The sequence below is a fragment of the Cydia strobilella genome, chromosome 4 (genome assembly GCF_947568885.1).
Source record: "Cydia strobilella chromosome 4, ilCydStro3.1, whole genome shotgun sequence".
Lineage (NCBI taxonomy): Eukaryota > Metazoa > Arthropoda > Insecta > Lepidoptera > Tortricidae > Cydia > Cydia strobilella.
The window spans coordinates 10,753,510-10,775,232 of record NC_086044.1 but is presented as its reverse complement, the minus strand read 5'-3'; the positions used below and the strand labels follow the sequence as shown (position 1 = coordinate 10,775,232).

The following is a 21,723-nucleotide window of genomic DNA, read 5'->3' as shown; positions in this document are numbered from 1 at the left end:
AGTTCGGAGTCATAAAAAGTAATGAATTCGATCCGGAAAGAAAGTGACCTATAATAATTGTTCAATTATTTTAGTGTGTTTGGTTCCAAAGCGATTTTAACGATATCTTTATTTGAGCACCTTCTCCTGCCTACCCACGTGTTCGTTTGTACGATTTAACAGTACACATAGGTACAGTACATATTTACATCTTGATGCACTTCTAAGTTTTAATTTGAATTTAACGCGAGTGCTAGATTTAATCCCGAGAAAACGAAGGAGTGCGAGTAGTTTACAGAGGAATCACGAGCGTAGTGAGATATTCAAGATGCAAAATTATTTAGCACTATTTTTCGTCTTACCACAAGAAAAGGTCACACACCAAATTTAACCCTTCTTTGCATGGCGATGGAAATTCCCATCATAACATTCTCCTAAGAAAAAAATAAATTTGAAGGTGATTGATACTTATTTTTAAGACTGTCAACTTTCAACATTAATCAATTTTCCGATTTTTTACTTAAATTTACGCAGTATTTTAATTTATAAAAATTACATTTGTTTTAAGACGAAATGTCGGAGAACTTGGAAAAACCCAGAAGTTGATAATTTTTTGTAGGTACTCGTATGTGATTTTTGGCGTATTTTTCCGGGGTTTGTAATTGTTTTATATTTAAAAACTCTATCATAGGTATATCACAAATATTTAGTGTACTTTTCTGATGGTAGTAAGATTTTTCATATATCTCTTACTGAAAAATATATATTTACATAATAAATATGATCTAGACTATGCAACTTCTAGCGCTGATTTTGCAGTAAAAATCGATGTTATAATTTTTTTACTATTTTTCCCAAAATCAGCTAACTACGTGACACATATATTTATTTCGGCCAAAAAGAAAAAATCATGCAATTTTAAGGGTTAAATATTAATTGTTACTTACTTACTTGTACTAGTTGTACGTAATGGTCCCTCCCTTCATATTTGGATTTAGAAAATTAATTTAGTTAGGTATACAAACGGTTTGCTTGCCTAGACTGTACATTATTTATGTAGATACTCTTCAAGCTTTGGTTAGATAATCATGGAAAAGCAGGCTGGTCTCAATCTCTAATTTCTCACTGGCATTTTTGTGAGTCGTGGGAATAAATCGAGCGAGTTTTTGGCAGTCGGGCGAGCCGGTGTCGAAGAAAGATTTGGAATAAAATGATTTCGTGACCGCATTTACGTGGGTCAAGAAGCCTGCGTCGCGATTCGTCTCGTCGTGCTGTCGCACAATGGCGGGTCGTGCGCCCTCGGCGCGCCCTGGCCGGTGTCCGTGACACTTGACACGGGAACCGGCAATCCTCGACCTCCACATATTTCCGCGTACAGGTTTTTTCACCTGAAATACCGGGCGACCATTTTGATTAGGCAACCCTACAGAAAAATCGATAGCGATAACTTAGAAGGCAGCTGCGTTTACCTGCTTTTGCTGTGACCGTAACGAAACGCTTCTGTTACGTTGAGGCGAGCGTCTTCGAGCGCCTTATTTGAATACCTATGCTCGGGAGTAACGCGTGTGACCGTGCGTAGTGACGTCGGAAAGGAACAAAAATTCGTTGATTTTAACTTAAACAATACACGTTTACCAATTACCATACTAACAATATTACTTCCCGACATCGCTGACACCATCATTGACGTTTATTTTGATGTAATATTATTTATTTAATTTTTATTTCACTTAACAAAATAAATCGTTCAAAAGACGGACTTATAAAGCATTCTAGACTCTCCAGCTGTCTGTCCAAAGCAAAACTAGTATTTTTCCAATGCGCTCGGATTTTATTCGCTGTACAGTTAAATAACTAGTTTTTGGAACGATACTCGTTTAATTTTCTTTACTAATATTTCTTTTGTCAAAAATATTTTGAAAATATTAATAATACTTAATTCTATTTGCCGATTTCATTGAAAAAATGTGACGTCACCCCAGGGGGGAGGGGTATGCCAAATGTGACCAAGTGTGACAAGGAGGGGGGGGGGTCAAAAAACCTCGAAATTCGTGTGACGTAATTAATGGATCAACCCTAGCTAGCGGAATCTAACTAGTTGTAGACCTAGCAGAACTTACATGCAGTCGCTGCAATGTAAGAATTGCTATTTCACTGTGTAACGCAACTACGTCCAGTTTTGTATGTGGCTATACCGACAGCTACTTACGAAATTAGGTATTCTACAAACGCTATGCAGCGACAAACTTAGTTAGTTAGTTTTGCTGGGCATTTTCCGCAACTCGACATCCAATGTGCCTATTTTGCGTGAAACGAGGTAGCGCTACTCTAACCACCCCAGCTCCTCCACGAAGCCTAGCAAGGTCTTCAGGTTGCTAGTTGCTTCCTTTAGTGTGCATGGATTCCCTAGGTATTTGCTCCTATATACTTCTACCTGTTTACAGTCTAGGAGAATATGTTTTGTTGTTTCTTCTTCTGCCATGCACGCTCTGCACATGGGGCTGTCCGTTTTACCCATAATATGTAGGTGTTTGTTTAGTGTGTTATGTCCTGTTATTAATCCTACTATTTTACGTAGTTGGCTTCTTGGTGTTTTCAGTAATATTTTGGTAAGTTTGTGGTTCAGTTCCGGTAGAATTTCTTTGGTTTGCCTGCATGTCTTCATTTCATTCCAGTACTTGTTGTGCAGTTGTCTGTGATGTTGTTCTAGCTGGTTGTGTATGTAGGATATTGGTAGGGGCATGATTGGCTCGGGTCCATATGCCGGTGTTTCTGAACCTTTCCTGGCCAGTTCATCCGCTGCATCGTTTCCTCTTAATCCACTATGCCCCTTTATCCATTGTACTGTTACTTTGTTGCCTTCTTTGCTCACTTCAGTGAGGCTTCGATGACATTCAAGTATAAGCTCTGAAGTAAGTTTGTCGCTGCATAGCGCTTGTAGTACCGATTTACTGTCTGACAGTATTAGTATGGTTTCGTGTTTCACTTGTCGTCTTGTAATAGCATTGCAAGCTTCTATTATTCCTAAACATTCAGCTTGGAATACCGTATTGTGTTCACCAAGGGACTTTGTGATGTGTATGTTCAGGTCCTCTGAGAAGACACCACACCCTGTCCCTTCGTTTGTCTTTGAGCCATCTGTGAATATTCTTAGGTTTATTTGGTTTAGTCCTTCTTTCGGATCTTCTGGTAACGATATGGCGTAATCTTTCCAGAAGATCATAGTTTTTGGTATTTTGTCGATGGGCGCTTCCAGCATGGGCAGTTTTATGATCGTATTTTCATAGATCTTTTTGTGCGATGAGCCGAAAGATGTCCATAGGTTTAGATTTTTCAAACGAAAAGCTGTGGCAGCCGCTTCTTTCTGTATGTATATGTGTAGTGGCAGGAGTCCTAGCATTATTTCTAGAGCCGCAGTCGGAGTAGTTCTCATGCAGCCCGTTGCAGCCACACATGCTAGTCTTTGTGTTTTATTTAGTTTGTCTATTACTGTAGTTAGCTGGGTGCGGGGCCACCATACCACCGCGCCGTAGCTGATCATTGGCATTATTACCATTTTGTACAGCCACAGTATAATGTGAGGGGCAAGTCCCCATCTTTTTCCCACCATCCTCCGGCATTGCCAAAAGGCTACTGTTGCTTTGTTCAGCGACAAACTTACTTCAGAGCTTATACTTGAATGTCATCGGAGCCTCACTGAAGTGAGCAAGGAAGGCAACAAAGTAACAGTACAATGGATAAAGGGGCATAGTGGATCAAGAGGAAACGATGCAGCAGCGGATGAACTGGCCAGGAAAGGTTCAGAAACACCGGCATATGGACCCGAGCCAATCATGCCTCTACCAATATACTACATACACAACCAGCTAGAACAACATCACAGTCACAGACAACTGCACAACAAGTACTGAAATGAAATGAAGACATGCAGGCAAACCAAAGAAACTACCGGAACTGAACCACAAGCTCACCAAAATATTACTGAAAACACTAAGAAGCCAACTACGTAAAATAGTAGGATTAATAACAGGACATAACACACTAAACAAACACCTACATAATATGGATAAAACTGACAGCCCCATGTGCAGAGCGTGCTGTGACTAGCCATATGCTCTATCCATAAATATAAAGCAATTAAATACTAAGAAGCCTTAGATTCAAAATAAAATTAGTTATTTTTTTATAATATTCATATGGGCTAATGTCGATTTATTTGATTTTATCTTTCTCTAGGGTTTTGACAAAACATTACAATATAAATACAATTGTATTAAAGTAAAAACAATAAGAAAACTATTAGACAAAATCTTAGAAAATAATATCAACTTTTGAAAACAACGCCATCTGTGGGCCGAGTGAGAAATTCAGTGCATTATGATGTACGTATAAAAGTATTGACTATCGAAACATTATCAACGAGCTGTTTCACGTTCAAGTGGTTGCATAAGAGGGATCATAGATGGCTCTGATTAAGGTATTACATCGTGGTCAATCAAAAACATATCTTATGTATGGGGAATAAGGGTTACGCGAAAGACACGTTGTTACGACTTTTTGTTCTGAGAAATCGAGTGTTCGCACAGGTGCATGTTGTCCAACTTATGTTATTAAACAAAAATGAGACTTAAATTAAAGGACGTAAGAGTTATATTATGAAAATTGCAATCTTATATTTGGTAGGTAAATTCTAATGTAACCATAATGAGACCGTAATGCAACCATAATGCTACCATAATGCGTCCATAATGCGTCTAAAGACTTTCTGAGAATCATGTCGGCATTACGCAGGTGCACCGCAGGTGTTATTGAAATGACGACAAATGAAACCATATAAAAGGGAGTAGGGAAGGATCAGTTTTCAGTTTTACTTTGTGCTTCGGACCGGCAATTGACTCTGGTTTAATAGTGATTGAAAAAATTACTGGTGAGTGGAAAATCTCTGTTCATTTTTCTAAGTGTTTGACTTTATTTAGGACAAAGACTTAGTCTTTGACCTGATGAAGTTAGCCTTTGGAAATTGTGTCTTTGTTTGGCTTTGCGGAAACTATGTTTGTTTTCGTAATGGATAAACTTTGATACTATCGAGCAGAGTGCCTCCACGTTTGCTATTAATTTTTAACAGGAGTATTGTAACGAAGGTTTAACGTCTAGTGAATACTCTGCCCACAATATCTATTATTTGGTTTTACTGAGGACAAACGTCTTCAACAAGACTAAGTTTAGAAGATGTGTTATTTTTTCGGACGAATGGGGTCTATGAACTCATATCGTTTGGACTTAATGCATCCGGGCGGAGTATTTTATTATCATTTTATGCCTTCATAAAATAATATCTAATTAAATTGTTTTGATCAAATATTTGCGTTATGATTGATTATGTAAATATAATGTCTATATGACATAAATTATAAAGTAATAAAAATTATTTGTTTGAAAATAATATCAGAAAACTCCTACTTGTTTCTCTTATGATTCAAAGCCAGATCAGTGTCTAGACAGACAGTAGTCTAGCCTTTCACTTGCTATCCAAAACGGTGACAAACGGCAAATGGAAGGAGGTCTTTCTTTTACCAAGATGAGGGTGTACTTGGCGCTTTCTCTTTACCAACATAGAAAGCGAAATATCTCTCCCTCCCTGGTCTCCAATGCCCAACTGTTAGACTAAAGCGAGGGCATCACGTGCGTGCCATTGAGTGTAAACTCTGCTCGTTTGAAACCTACAGTATTTGGAGGTCTTGTATTTTAAATATATTTATATGTGCCATTTATAGACATAATAGGGACCTAATCTATCCAAGTGCTGTCCCTGCCTCTGTGCAACCCGCCTTGGAGGGGATTAAAAACACAGGCCGTTTAGCTTTGATGTATCAACTTGGCCGGTTGAACGATTAGCTCTCTAATTAGGGAAATCACTTGCGTGTTTTTCAAAGTACTAGGTCTATGGTAAGTATGATCTGTGCTTTGATTACACTAGAATAGGCCATTGTATTAGGAATAGGGTAGCTTCACACTCACCATTTGTTAGGAGTTAGGGTCTCTTTTAATGCTTGATCTAAAAATCTGACATATATATTTTTCTTCATTATCCTGAAAAGCGTACGTGTAATAGGCAAGGGGTTTAATTGCCTAGATATTCCTATTTTATAATGTATCTGCGTAAAAAGGTATTGTTGTATATAAAATCTTATACTATTTGGTTTTATTTTGCTAAAATTTCTAGGGTTCTGAGGTAGAAGCGAGGTACTAAATATTTCATTCTGGTCTCCAAGGTATATACAAAATAAATTCCTAAAATATCAAGCTGGGTTTAGGTATACATACCGTTCTGGAATAGAAGAATGGTTTGTTTTAGGGATCCCTTGGCAGGCAAGAGCAGTCCAATGGGAGGAGTCAAGAGTGGAATAATGCTCGACTTGATATTTCTGTCTCATAAGATATAGTAAATAACCTTGGTACTTCGTTTGTGCATCAGAAGGGCTGGAAAGAGTCTATACTTTCAGTTCTGGGAAGTGGAAAAGGGATTAGTATCCCTAGCTTTTGAACATAAAAAAGAAGTAATTTTGATTGACTGATGATACTTGGCGCTTCTTTCATCAGATCATCTAGGAATGCATAGGATTGCGAAGCGTTGGTCTTAGCCCGTCTGGCTACAATGTTAGGATAGGTGACCCGATTGATGTTTTGGATTGGGATAAGGCTTTCTGACCCGCATCGAGCATGCGAAGCAGTACGTGTGAACTCACACATCGTTTAGAAGGTGATAGTATAATTATAATTTTCCCTAAAAAGCTAGGGTGTAAATGGGCTTATCCTGGGAGTGCTGCTTCGTATGTTATCCCGAAGGCTTAATAGGCGTAGCGGGACTTCACCAAAAACATTTTTAAACTCATTTTACCAACTACATTTTCAATCTCATACTAACCATGTATGCTGCAATTATCTAAATAACGTCATATGTAGTAAGCCTTTAACGGCATTTACATTACACGAATAGATTTAACAAAATTGTAATATTATTTTCATCGTTACGCTCAGGGTTCTATTTTAGAGTCCTTCTCTACGCTCAGTATTCAATTGTGGAATCCTTCGCTTAGTTTAAGATTCGATGTACGCCCTCTCAGTAAATACGTCATTTTGCTCCCTTGTGACTCAATCTACTATTTCTACTCTTGTAACTGTTAAAATATTCCTTAAGTGTCATAATAAAATATATCTTCAGTACCATAAATATTTATTCCTTAAAATAAGGGTCCAAAATATAGTTGTTACTCATTAAAGAATCTAGGATTTCGCGGTTCACTTCGAGGGGTTCTAACGCTAGACTAGACGATCACATGGCCAAATTTTAGAGGTAAATTCTTAAGAGGTGATTAGCATAAGAGTAGTTTTAAATAGGAATAGTTGGGGTGGGTGACATTTTGGAAGCCGTGACCAGTATCTGAAATGTACCTTGGGGTACATTTTGGTGTAACGTGATGCAGGATTCATTTTACCTTACTATGGTTTTTCAAAATATATAAAAGTAGCCGTTGGCTACATTTTGTTGACGTGAAACGGAGTGTGTACACTATATTTTGGACTTTTAAGAGAAAATAACTGACCTTTTGGAGATAAAAAGACAAATTTTGAGTTCATTATTTAATAACAGGCTTTAAATACATTTCTTCAGTTTTCAGTCTTAGTTCAGGGTAATGTTCTTAGAGATACTGCTGCCAGGAAGGTACCCATTTTTCATCTTTCATATTCTTTCATCACTTAGTCACGTTAGGGACTTTTAGGAGCAACCTTCATTTTTGTAACTGCTAGTGTATCTTGTATCTGAGAAATAAAAATATACACATTAGATTGCCTTATTAAATAGGAAATTTACTAGTAGGTTAAAACTTAAGATGAGTTAAGACAGGATAGCTTTTAGCGGTGTCATGTAAGAGTACTTCAGTTTAGATAATGGGGGGTGAACCTTATTACATTAGCCACAAAACCGAAGTGTATTAGACTGATGATGATGAGCAGTGGGGTATAAAACACTTCAAAATTACAAGTAGTCTGAAGGAATGGGGGTGAAGCCTAACTTTTTATTAATAACAATGCAAATGTGACACTACATTTGACAAATAGATAGCTAGTAGTGTGCAGGTTACAGCAGTTAAGTTCCAATTAGCTAGGGGTACAGGGGAGACATTCACATTGGGTTCCTTATCGTTAGGTGACTTATTGGTATTTCACTTTCATAGGCATCAGTATTTTATGAATGTACAGTACATAATCAATATGATCGAGTAGAATTAGACTTTAAGGTACCTGACGTTAGGCGCTGCAACATATAAAGCCATTTTTCTGGTTGTATCCAGTATAAAAAGCAGCCTTCCTTCATATACTGGAGACAGTATTTAACTGGCGTGTTTTCTTGATTTTCTGCTTTATAATCATTTTAACCTCTAACACTGCATTTTCCAATAATTGTCGTTGTATTTCATCCATAATTCGCGGCAAAATACTTTTATACATTCATGTGAGTGATATTTCAATCTGTAAACAAGAATTTTCATTGAAAGATTGACACAACGTACATAATTTTCACAAGATTGTTCATGCGGCATTACTGGAACAAAACAATATTTAAGGACTAAAGTATAATACTAACTTGTTCTTTGAAATTAGTCACACTCCCAACATTTGTTTTATTTGACTTGGAATCACATATCGCCAGTTCACATTTTATGCGAACGTCCATGTTTTGTTTTGAAAGAAAACGTGCGGATGGTTGGTACCATTGGTACATATCACAGATATACTCTGACACGGCGACTTTGTCAGTAGAGGAAGGCGGCTGATTTGAAAAATATAGGCGCAAGATTGACAAGTTAGGTTCGTTTTATTATAGCAATACATCAAAATGACATTTATGCGTTTATCTCGTTACGTTGGTAGTATGAATTTAGTATAACTAGATGAAACTTAGAGGGAGAGGGGAGATGACCGAGCGGGGTGGTCTTGTGTCTTTTGATAGGAGTAGCAGGGATAGTGCAATCATTGCGTATGTTCTGTGAATGGGTTGAGTTTATCTCGTTAACTTGGTAGTTAAGATGATTTTTACAAATGTGATCTTTTAGGGTTCCGTACCAAGGGGGTGCGAAGGGAGACTTTATGGTGCGACTCTGTCCATCTGTCTGCCACATTGCTAATTATCTCAAGCTGATTAAGCTATCGATTTTTTTATTTTATTTTATTGCTATTTAAGTAGGGTGGTATGAAGTAATTATAGGTAAAATATAGGGACGAAATGGAACAAGGAGGGTTTTGTGGTTTAAAAAATAAAACAAACATCATTTGTGTACCTACATTCATTAACAACTTAATTTTTTTTATATGGACAATATTCATTGGAGTACCTGAAACAAAAGAAAACTTATTAATGGTTACATTTAAATCATCCATTTGAGGGGGTACAGCATCAATTTGAATACTAGTTTAACCTAGGTAATTATTAAACACATCCACAGGAAATATTAAGTTTCATAGAACAAAACTTAAATTCTAATTTTGAGAACCTTTGCTTTACAGGTTGTATTTCCATAAGTTTAGATCACGAATAAGCTAGAAAATAAGTTTAGTTAGTAAACAGAATTAGAATAGGGAGGATATGTAAGCCTAAAGACATTTTCATCTTTTCACTCTTTCATCGGGAACTCTCCGTTTAGGCTTTTTGAAATATTTGTGTCAGATGTAAGCCATAAGTTTTTAAGCATAAAATAAGTTTTGTATCTACATAGTAAGATAAAATACCTGTCTTAAATGGGAATAGTCAGTAGATGTACAGTGAAGGCGATATGTTGATGCTGCGGGGGAATGTCAGTTCTCCAGGAAATGCTGGAAACAGAAAGAAAAAGAGTTAGCTAATAGGGTATATGTAAGAAAACCTATTTATAAGTTTTATTTAAAGTATTTATTATTTACTATAGGTATTTCTACTTAGGGTCTTCAGTTAAGAAAAGGGAAAATTAGGATATTTTTGCTTTACGGGGCAAATTTCTATAAATTAGGACACAAATAGGTTAGATTTAGATTAACAGGATTAAAACTAGGTTAGTTAACATAATTAAAATAATATGTATAACGCTAGGAATGTTCTTACTAGGGACCCTCTTCACTTATTCCTTGGGGTTTTGAAATAAGTGTCGGTCTTTGAAAACATTTTTTTTTGTCAAACCTAAGAGTAACTGTCAACTAGTAGTATGGGGTTGTACTTACTTTATATATTTATTTATTATTCTTTTATTCAAGACAATAAATGGTCCAATGAGTGAATGTTTCTTCAAAATACATTTGTCATGGTATCTTCATAATATAGAGCCAATTTATTTTGTTCCGGTAAACAGTTTATGCTTATCGGGTACCCGGGGATCATATCAGCAGAGTTGTTGGCTTGCTGTAAAAAAAAAAAAAGATTAGGTTGTAAGCTTAATTTTCTTTATTTCTATTATATTAGATAGACAACTAAAAACAAACAAAAAAATGTTTTAAATACTCATCTTAACTGATTGTTTTCTGTTTTGAAACATACAACAGTAAATGTGAACATTATATTAAGTAAATACTTATTATTTAACAAGAAACCTTAATGCTAGTCTGTAAGGGACAGGAATCATTAGACAGAAGATTTCATGACAGGTAGTTCAATTTGTGATCAATTATTTTGTGCTAAAGTAGCTTTAACATCTTCTAAAATACATTTTTATCTCACAAAAAAAATTAATAGAACCTTACCTTGTTTGTGCAATAAATTTTCCAAGTTTAAAACTCAGTTCATGCACAATAACGATATGTAGGCCAGTTAAACATCCTATATAGACTGATCGTACACTGGGTCGTAGTAAAAAAGCACTAGATTTATCCATAAGTTGACGAGAAAAAAGGGAACATTGGCCATATAATATTTCTGAGTTCCCACGTCATTTTGTTTTCTACCGATTTTACGATAGGCTATATTAGGAAAATCACACGAGCGCTCTCAGAGGCAATCTTTGCTTTGCTTTCTGGTTTTCAAATTAGGTCCACCTGGACAATTTTGTTGTCGCAAATCACTTACGAAACAATGTCACATCGTAGATAGACACGACTTCCATTACAAGAATGGCGTCTTCAGTTTTGTTCCAGCGTTTATCGGATGTTTAGGTATTTGAAAAGTATAACGCCGGTAACTGGAATAGGTAACTGTCCTGAATAATAAATAAGAAAAAAATGAACGTCGTTTCAAGAAGAAAATAAATAGGTATTTAAACAATTGACAGTAGCGAAGGTTGCCATAGACAAATCAAGTTAAGCAGGTGTTAAACGTTTCGATTCAGTCTAGAGGTTTGGTTGTGGTTTTGAAGCTATTAAATTGATTAGTTAAATTTTCCCATTGTATAATGCATCTTTATCTTTAAATTAATATGACGTGCAATTTTAAGGCCTAAATAATAATTTATTTTGCTACGCCATCTATTAGAAACTTACTTAACTAAGTCCGATACACTACATTCATAGACAAACAAACTATACCCGACCCAATTGCGTGGGTTGTGTTCGGTGTGTTGCAGGGGATGTTAGAGCATGTTTTGATTTCATCACATTATACTCACGGGCGCTCGCGCACCTCTATAAAAGAATATTGTCTATGCGAAAAAGCGGTTTACACTGTCGTTTTCATACAGTATTGAAATTAATTAATGAATCGATTGCTAATTATTTCTTCATAAAAAACAGATTAGATTGATCTTTAGAAAAAATATATGACCAATTAAAAAATTATTTCAATAAAATTATTTCTTTTTGATATTTTGATCTGTCGTTAATAGTCTTGGGTGGTCTTGGGTTTTGGCAATAACCTGGCGGTAAATTTATTTGGTTTCTATTTTGACAGTTCAGTTTGATATTTAATTTGCAAAATAAACAAAGTGAATTTACGAATAAATTATTGTTTTAGTGGAAAAGTGAAGAAAGTGTAGTGGTATTTGATTCAAATTATGTTAAAATGAGTATAATTTGTGATTATTGTTGTGCGCGAGTGATAAAAATCGGTGAATTTTACAATTTAATTTTACTCGACTTTCAAAGTCAAGGCAGAGGCTTTATAACAACGTTGAAATCTGTGGAATTGCCGAAAGTGACACAAAGAGGTGCTAGTGCTACAGCTGACTAAGGCGTTCACGCAACTGCTGGACTTGAATCAGGCAATCAGGAGATATTCAAGAACACAGACAGAAGAAACCTTACCAGACTGAAACTCATCAGATCAAATTGCATATTAGGATCAATCCTTCAATCACGGTTTCCCTGCGCGACAGTAAACACGACGAATGATGTGCAGTTGCTTCAATAAAGGCTCAAGATTTAAATGGAGAAGCATCACAACATCATAACTACTATGGATGATTAATAAAACAATCAAGGAAACCTCTTTGCAAGTATGTTTAAAGTCAAGATAAACAGGTGATTGCACGAGCCAAGGACGGAGAGAAGAATCTTTTAGATACACACTGAAGGTGATTTGGGCAAATTCACATCACACATGGAATTTTGGAAAACTTAGTATGTATTTTTTTCTTGTTTTGCTTCCTTTGTTTTTAAAGAATTGCGGAATAAACCATTTTTATGTATGAAATTATTTATATACAGTGGATTTCATTTATTATCAACTTGGTTGAAGTGATTATTCGGCCCATGAATTAAAAGCATACTTTAGTGCCGGATTTATGTGGATATAGCGACTTCGGGAGTAGCAACAGTACTTTTAATAAACCATATTTGTAACAAGTTTTTAGAGGTCCCATGCACATATTGCGATCAGAGTTATCAAAATCGGAGAGCTTTACTTTCTTAACTTTATTCATTTACCTACAGTGACAGATGACTAACAACTGTGGTGACTTTTGTTTATGGATGGATAAACAGTAGTTCGGAACGTATTCACATTTCGGATTTAAAGTTATACATATGTCTTTATCTCTTTATATTTGCCTATAACACGCGAGTACAACTTTTGATAAGTCCAAACCAATTTCCAGGTTATGTTAGTATATAAAATATATTATCACTTGTCCACATAATATGAAATATAATACTTAATTGGTGTTTAGATCTCTGAAGCGTTCAAATAATTTTATAATCACATGCTTTCTTGATTATTCTGTTTGCAATTCGGTAGATAACACATTTTCAAGAGATATAATTTGTACATAGGTATATGTGCATAGGTATTTGCGTTATATTGTGTGGATTACAGAATTATTTTTGTTAAGTAATTATTTTAAAAAGCAATTAAAAAATAAAACAATAGTATGTACAGTTAGCAGTATTATCCGTTTGTAGGAATGCAAGGTGGGTCATTTTTCTCTGCAACTAACTGTACAGTTCCAACGTTGATTCACTGTGTAGTGGGTTGTTAGTGTTGCGTTTTGATAATATAGCGTTCATTTTAGAATAAACACAAAGCCTAGTAGATCAAAAAAAAAAAGGGGCTAAATTGGTGCATTTTTCTTTCTTTCGTATGAGTCAATTAATTATATTAATTATTTAGTCAAAATATTAACAGATAATGATGAATAAATAAGAAATAAAATTAAAATGATTAAAGGGTATACTCGGGATGAATGCCAATAGATTTTGTTTCATTTAGGGCTAGAAATAATGGGTTATTTATTGGGATAGGACAAGATAGGTGATTTTTTTTTTCTACTGAATATGTAATTGTGACTTTAATTTCTATTATTTCATTTTGATTACATAACGGAGCCTTGGCTGTCTGTAAAAATCGTGTGAAAGCGTAACTGAGGAGGAATGATTGTGTGTGTGTGATTGAGTGTTTATGTGAGGGATGTATGATTATGAGATGATGAATGAAAAGTGGACGAATGAACCTTTATTGGAAAAAATGGATTGATACGGATAGACAAGGGCTTGAGTGTAATCAAACTAGAATTGTCGGTATTTGCAATGGGAACAAAACGGGGGAGAAAATGGGACATCTGGCTGGAAAAATCTTATCAGTAGGTTAAAGTCCATTGGACTAGACCCATTTAAAGGGTAGATTTTTGTAGCCAGAACTACACATGGTAATAAGCCCAATACGAAATTCTACACACCTTGGCTTGGGTGGGATATATCCGACATTCGACATATTTTGATGGGCCGTGAGCGTCTAGAAAGGGCGAGGCTCTTTTCAAGAGGTTAAAGAAGTACAATTATGTTTTCATGAAAGTGAGGTATATTATTGAGCAAATAATTTTAATGTTATTTATTTTGGTTAAGCAATGCTTTAGTTTAGACGAAAAGGTTTTTATCATACCATGATGGGGTATTTATTTGTGTCAAATTTGAGTTTGTTTTGTATTAAAAAAAAACACCCAAACAAACTTAAGTCGGTATATTTTATTCAAGTACAAGACATGCGCCAAGAAAGTGTGACTGAGGGTGATAAGGCAGTGAAAATTGGTTCGAATTTTGGCAATGGAATTTGAAAGCTTCGTACTTATAAGAATTAAAGGTCTCTTCGTTTCGTGTGGGGAGTTCTTGCTGTCTCATTAGATGCTCTTCTACGGAAGTGTGCGGCTCACAGGGGGAAGGAATACCCGACGATGCCGGAATGAACTGGCAAGGAGGAGTTATTAGAACTTATCAGACTCACAACCTGGTATCTCATAGCGGAGCGAGGATTCTGGGGAAAGAGTTATCATGGTTCATTGACAGAATTCTGATGAACTTGTTTCAGAGCTGAGTCATTAACAGTCACTTAGTAATGGAAAACACACTACACGTTTAAACAGGGGGGGAAAAGCACCGACAAGTCTAGAAAAATAGATTAAAGTTTCCATAGCACACATTGTGAGCCATTACAAAACTTGAATCCATTTTGGGGGTGAGATGTGACTAGCCATATGCTCTATCCATAAATATAAAGCAATTAAATACTAAGAAGCCTTAGATTCAAAATAAAATTAGTTATTTTTTTATAATATTCATATGGGCTAATGTCGATTTATTTGATTTTATCTTTCTCTAGGGTTTTGACAAAACATTACAATATAAATACAATTGTATTAAAGTAAAAACAATAAGAAAACTATTAGACAAAATCTTAGAAAATAATATCAACTTTTGAAAACAACGCCATCTGTGGGCCGAGTGAGAAATTCAGTGCATTATGATGTACGTATAAAAGTATTGACTATCGAAACATTATCAACGAGCTGTTTCACGTTCAAGTGGTTGCATAAGAGGGATCATAGATGGCTCTGATTAAGGTATTACATCGTGGTCAATCAAAAACATATCTTATGTATGGGGAATAAGGGTTACGCGAAAGACACGTTGTTACGACTTTTTGTTCTGAGAAATCGAGTGTTCGCACAGGTGCATGTTGTCCAACTTATGTTATTAAACAAAAATGAGACTTAAATTAAAGGACGTAAGAGTTATATTATGAAAATTGCAATCTTATATTTGGTAGGTAAATTCTAATGTAACCATAATGAGACCGTAATGCAACCATAATGCTACCATAATGCGTCCATAATGCGTCTAAAGACTTTCTGAGAATCATGTCGGCATTACGCAGGTGCACCGCAGGTGTTATTGAAATGACGACAAATGAAACCATATAAAAGGGAGTAGGGAAGGATCAGTTTTCAGTTTTACTTTGTGCTTCGGACCGGCAATTGACTCTGGTTTAATAGTGATTGAAAAAATTACTGGTGAGTGGAAAATCTCTGTTCATTTTTCTAAGTGTTTGACTTTATTTAGGACAAAGACTTAGTCTTTGACCTGATGAAGTTAGCCTTTGGAAATTGTGTCTTTGTTTGGCTTTGCGGAAACTATGTTTGTTTTCGTAATGGATAAACTTTGATACTATCGAGCAGAGTGCCTCCACGTTTGCTATTAATTTTTAACAGGAGTATTGTAACGAAGGTTTAACGTCTAGTGAATACTCTGCCCACAATATCTATTATTTGGTTTTACTGAGGACAAACGTCTTCAACAAGACTAAGTTTAGAAGATGTGTTATTTTTTCGGACGAATGGGGTCTATGAACTCATATCGTTTGGACTTAATGCATCCGGGCGGAGTATTTTATTATCATTTTATGCCTTCATAAAATAATATCTAATTAAATTGTTTTGATCAAATATTTGCGTTATGATTGATTATGTAAATATAATGTCTATATGACATAAATTATAAAGTAATAAAAATTATTTGTTTGAAAATAATATCAGAAAACTCCTACTTGTTTCTCTTATGATTCAAAGCCAGATCAGTGTCTAGACAGACAGTAGTCTAGCCTTTCACTTGCTATCCAAAACGGTGACAAACGGCAAATGGAAGGAGGTCTTTCTTTTACCAAGATGAGGGTGTACTTGGCGCTTTCTCTTTACCAACATAGAAAGCGAAATATCTCTCCCTCCCTGGTCTCCAATGCCCAACTGTTAGACTAAAGCGAGGGCATCACGTGCGTGCCATTGAGTGTAAACTCTGCTCGTTTGAAACCTACAGTATTTGGAGGTCTTGTATTTTAAATATATTTATATGTGCCATTTATAGACATAATAGGGACCTAATCTATCCAAGTGCTGTCCCTGCCTCTGTGCAACCCGCCTTGGAGGGGATTAAAAACACAGGCCGTTTAGCTTTGATGTATCAACTTGGCCGGTTGAACGATTAGCTCTCTAATTAGGGAAATCACTTGCGTGTTTTTCAAAGTACTAGGTCTATGGTAAGTATGATCTGTGCTTTGATTACACTAGAATAGGCCATTGTATTAGGAATAGGGTAGCTTCACACTCACCATTTGTTAGGAGTTAGGGTCTCTTTTAATGCTTGATCTAAAAATCTGACATATATATTTTTCTTCATTATCCTGAAAAGCGTACGTGTAATAGGCAAGGGGTTTAATTGCCTAGATATTCCTATTTTATAATGTATCTGCGTAAAAAGGTATTGTTGTATATAAAATCTTATACTATTTGGTTTTATTTTGCTAAAATTTCTAGGGTTCTGAGGTAGAAGCGAGGTACTAAATATTTCATTCTGGTCTCCAAGGTATATACAAAATAAATTCCTAAAATATCAAGCTGGGTTTAGGTATACATACCGTTCTGGAATAGAAGAATGGTTTGTTTTAGGGATCCCTTGGCAGGCAAGAGCAGTCCAATGGGAGGAGTCAAGAGTGGAATAATGCTCGACTTGATATTTCTGTCTCATAAGATATAGTAAATAACCTTGGTACTTCGTTTGTGCATCAGAAGGGCTGGAAAGAGTCTATACTTTCAGTTCTGGGAAGTGGAAAAGGGATTAGTATCCCTAGCTTTTGAACATAAAAAAGAAGTAATTTTGATTGACTGATGATACTTGGCGCTTCTTTCATCAGATCATCTAGGAATGCATAGGATTGCGAAGCGTTGGTCTTAGCCCGTCTGGCTACAATGTTAGGATAGGTGACCCGATTGATGTTTTGGATTGGGATAAGGCTTTCTGACCCGCATCGAGCATGCGAAGCAGTACGTGTGAACTCACACATCGTTTAGAAGGTGATAGTATAATTATAATTTTCCCTAAAAAGCTAGGGTGTAAATGGGCTTATCCTGGGAGTGCTGCTTCGTATGTTATCCCGAAGGCTTAATAGGCGTAGCGGGACTTCACCAAAAACATTTTTAAACTCATTTTACCAACTACATTTTCAATCTCATACTAACCATGTATGCTGCAATTATCTAAATAACGTCATATGTAGTAAGCCTTTAACGGCATTTACATTACACGAATAGATTTAACAAAATTGTAATATTATTTTCATCGTTACGCTCAGGGTTCTATTTTAGAGTCCTTCTCTACGCTCAGTATTCAATTGTGGAATCCTTCGCTTAGTTTAAGATTCGATGTACGCCCTCTCAGTAAATACGTCATTTTGCTCCCTTGTGACTCAATCTACTATTTCTACTCTTGTAACTGTTAAAATATTCCTTAAGTGTCATAATAAAATATATCTTCAGTACCATAAATATTTATTCCTTAAAATAAGGGTCCAAAATATAGTTGTTACTCATTAAAGAATCTAGGATTTCGCGGTTCACTTCGAGGGGTTCTAACGCTAGACTAGACGATCACATGGCCAAATTTTAGAGGTAAATTCTTAAGAGGTGATTAGCATAAGAGTAGTTTTAAATAGGAATAGTTGGGGTGGGTGACAGTGCATGGAAGAAGAAGAAACAACAAAACATATTCTCCTAGACTGTAAACAGGTAGAAGTATATAGGAGCAAATACCTAGGAAATCCATGCACACTAAAGGAGGCAACTAGCAACCTGAAGACTTTGCTAGGCTTCGTGGAGGAGCTGGGGTGGTTAGAGTAGCGCTACCTCGTTTCACGCAAAATAGGCACATTGGATGTCGATTTGCGAAAAATGCCCAACAAAACTAACTACGAGTAACTAGGTATTTTACAGTACATCTGATGCTCCATTACGTTACGACGGGTCTCCTTCCAACTCCCCTAACAACGTTTGTCCTAACGTCACTTGACCTAACTGTTTTGTCCTAATGCGCACTAGCCCTAACGATCAATTCTCATAACAATTGTTTTCCATAATGTAATGGTTATCCTGAATCTCATTTGTCATAAGCATTTTTACCATAACGATCAATATTACCTAATGTTTTTTTCCATAGTCCTCGCAATCCCTAACAACGTTTGTCCTCATCTCATATCACTTGCCCTAACTTTTTTGTCATAATGGGTGTTTGTCCTAACAATCAACTTGCGAAAACGAACTGCTGCTAGAAAATTAGGTTAGGTTAGGTTAGAACTGCGACCCTCGCAAAAACGAACCGCTGCCAGAAAAGTACGTTAGGTTAGGTTAGAACTGCGACCCCTGAGTTAGGTAAAATAATGATTAGAACATATGATCAACAATAATTATGACAAATAACAATTATGGAACATGACATTAGGATAAATCATCAATATGGCAAGTGACATTCGGAAATAAAATATTAGGGCAAAAAAATCAACCATACAATGTTAGGGAAACCAAAATTAGGGCATATGAGTGTTAGGACAAATGCTCATTATGACAAACAATATTAGGGAATGCAAAAATAGGGTAAATTTTTTTAGGGATTCCGATATAGATCCCGTTACGACACCCTGTGCTATAATAAGCACATTACGTAACTACGTCGAAAATTTAAAGGGCCATATGTACATTGTGATGCAAGTTTGCTAAGTTGGTCACTACACACAAGGCGATATTGTGCGCGCGAGCTGTAAGCGAGCGCGCAATAAGAAAGCCGATGTGTGTAATGACCAATGCACACGCGTTTCATACGACGTTTTTCAACACATTTGCGAGGAAAAAAAAGAAACTTTCATATTAATCAAATTTTAATTGTTAAAATAAAACTAACCAATTGTAAGTGTCTCTGTTTGGCCCTATGGTTGACTGGTAAGTCCGCCATTTGTACATTGTTGTATATATTTTGTGCAATAAAGTTTAAATAAATAAATAAATAATCTATCAGTCGGATAAAAATTAATCTTTAAAAAAAAGTAACACCGACTTCAAACAGGAAAAAATAAAATACATATTATCTCGTTTTATATGCGCTAGCAAACTGATACGTTTGAAGTCGGTGCCAAGCCAAATCTTAATAGCGTCAAGTTGCCGTCAAACCTAATGCCAACCCTGGTTTGATAAGAACAAAAGAACCAGTATTGTAACTATTTAGCTTGGCACCGACTTCAAACGTATCGATTTTTTTCCCGTTTGAAGTGAGTCCCGTTCTGGTCATCATCAGTAGTTCCACTTCATCAAATGGTACTGTTTTGGATGAAAGTGCTTGGTTTGTTGATGAAAATACTAAAACCGATATATGTATGCCTATAAATTTGAGGAGTTCCCTGGATTCCTAATGGATCCCTTCATCAAAACTGGGTTTTTACAAAGACGGGACCAACTAGGTACTATATACATTCAAACAAAAAAAATATTTTCCAAATCGGCTCAGAAATGACGGAGTTCTGAGGTAGCATACATATAAAAAAAATACGGTCGAATTGATAACCTCCTTTTTTTGTCGGTTTTATATCTAGGATTATGACCCAAAAATCGGTGGAATAAAAACGTCGTTTTGAACAAGTATGTTGAAAAACGATGTACGATACACGTGCGAATAGGTAATTCGCAACTCGTGTCGATTTAAAACACTCCCTTCGGTCATATTTTAAAATTCGCCACTCGTAGCGAATTTCCTATTTTTCGAACTTGTATCGTAAATAACTATTTTGAATTAGGCAGAAACGTCTGCAAACGATGCTATTACGTTACTGGTGAGTTTTCAATATTACTTGGAACTCCGGTAGCCGTTTCAGAAGCGTATCACTCTTACGGTAGATGTCGCTAGGGTGTCTCCCTAAGGCCCATATGGTGGAGGTGTTCGCTGTCCCGGAGTGAAGTCTCGGTTGGCAGAGCATGGGCTGGTGATCCAGTGTCGCAAGTTCGAGCCTCGCCCAGGACAGTGCATTTTTCCACTCTTAATTTATTTCTAAGCTACACCACACCCAAGAAAACAAGACATCGCCGCCGAACAACGACAATTGTCCGAAGAAAACAACGGGCGTATACAAGCGGTCTAAGGGTGAATTAATGACTGTCAAATATCATTTCTTACGTTGCGCCGACTGTAAGTTTAGCTAGGTCTTTACCTAGAAAGTCCTACCTACAAAAGCGACTGTATGGAGCTTTCGCAAAGCGTGCACGTCAGCGATAATTTTATAAGTAGGTACCTAATTTTATTTTAAGAATTAAGATACTTTTTTTACGAACATGAACAGGACTCGCTTAACGTTGCGCGTTGCTCTGAGACTGCTTGTGACTGAACTGAGGGATAAATTTAAATACAAAACCGTTAATAGAATCGCATCGAATGCATTATTCTGATTTATGAGCAGCCGAGATGTCCGGATCGAAGATAACACATTTAAGCGAAATCTTATTTATTCGGCCGACAGATGTGTATGCAGGACGACTACTGTTAATATTAGTGATAAGATAATAAAAGTTTTACCCATAAAATATATACGATGACATTATTGGTGCCAGTTGATATATTTGGATGGATCCAAAATGTTATGTAATTTAGTCTCTCAACTGCCGGAACTCAGTTAGATTTGCCTGCCAAAAAATACCTTCAAGTTTTAATAAAGAATTGAATGTTGATCCTCTTTAAGGTGGATGGATTTAGGTATATTTACAGGCATTGAGCGTGCCAGACACATGCCGTGCATTTTTTTCTAAGCGTGGTTGTACTGGAAAATGCAGTTGCTGCAAAGCGATACCTACCTGCAATCTTATCTGTAATATCCACGTAATATCTAAATGAAGCCCCCATTGATGTTGGTCATGAAGATGAGAGGAAAGAAACCACAATTAAAGACAATTTAAATAAATAAATGTTATGGACATTCTTACGCAAATTAATTGATTGATTGATTAGACCGTATAATATCTATTGGTTTTTAGGGTTCCGTACTCCGTACCCAAAGGGTAAAAGACGGACGACAATACGAAACTGATGGAAAATATGGAAATACTGTTCAGCATGACAAAGTATGGTTAAAAGCTACAATGACGACAATACGAGACTGATGGAAAATATGGAAATAATGTTCAGCATGACAAAGTATGGTTAAAAGAAAACATCAGA

General features: G+C 36.1%; 1 long non-coding RNA gene across 1 annotated transcript; it reads right to left on the bottom strand.

Annotated features, from left to right (window-relative positions):
• Positions 1 to 7,637: 7,637 nt before the first annotated feature.
• On the bottom strand, positions 7,638 to 8,717 carry LOC134741153 (uncharacterized). The gene is made up of 3 exons (XR_010127853.1): positions 8,627 to 8,717; positions 8,284 to 8,511; positions 7,638 to 7,800 (listed from the first exon to the last, which is right to left on the bottom strand). It is a non-coding gene; the product is annotated as an uncharacterized LOC134741153 (long non-coding RNA).
• Between the last annotated feature and the right edge of the window lie 13,006 nt (positions 8,718 to 21,723).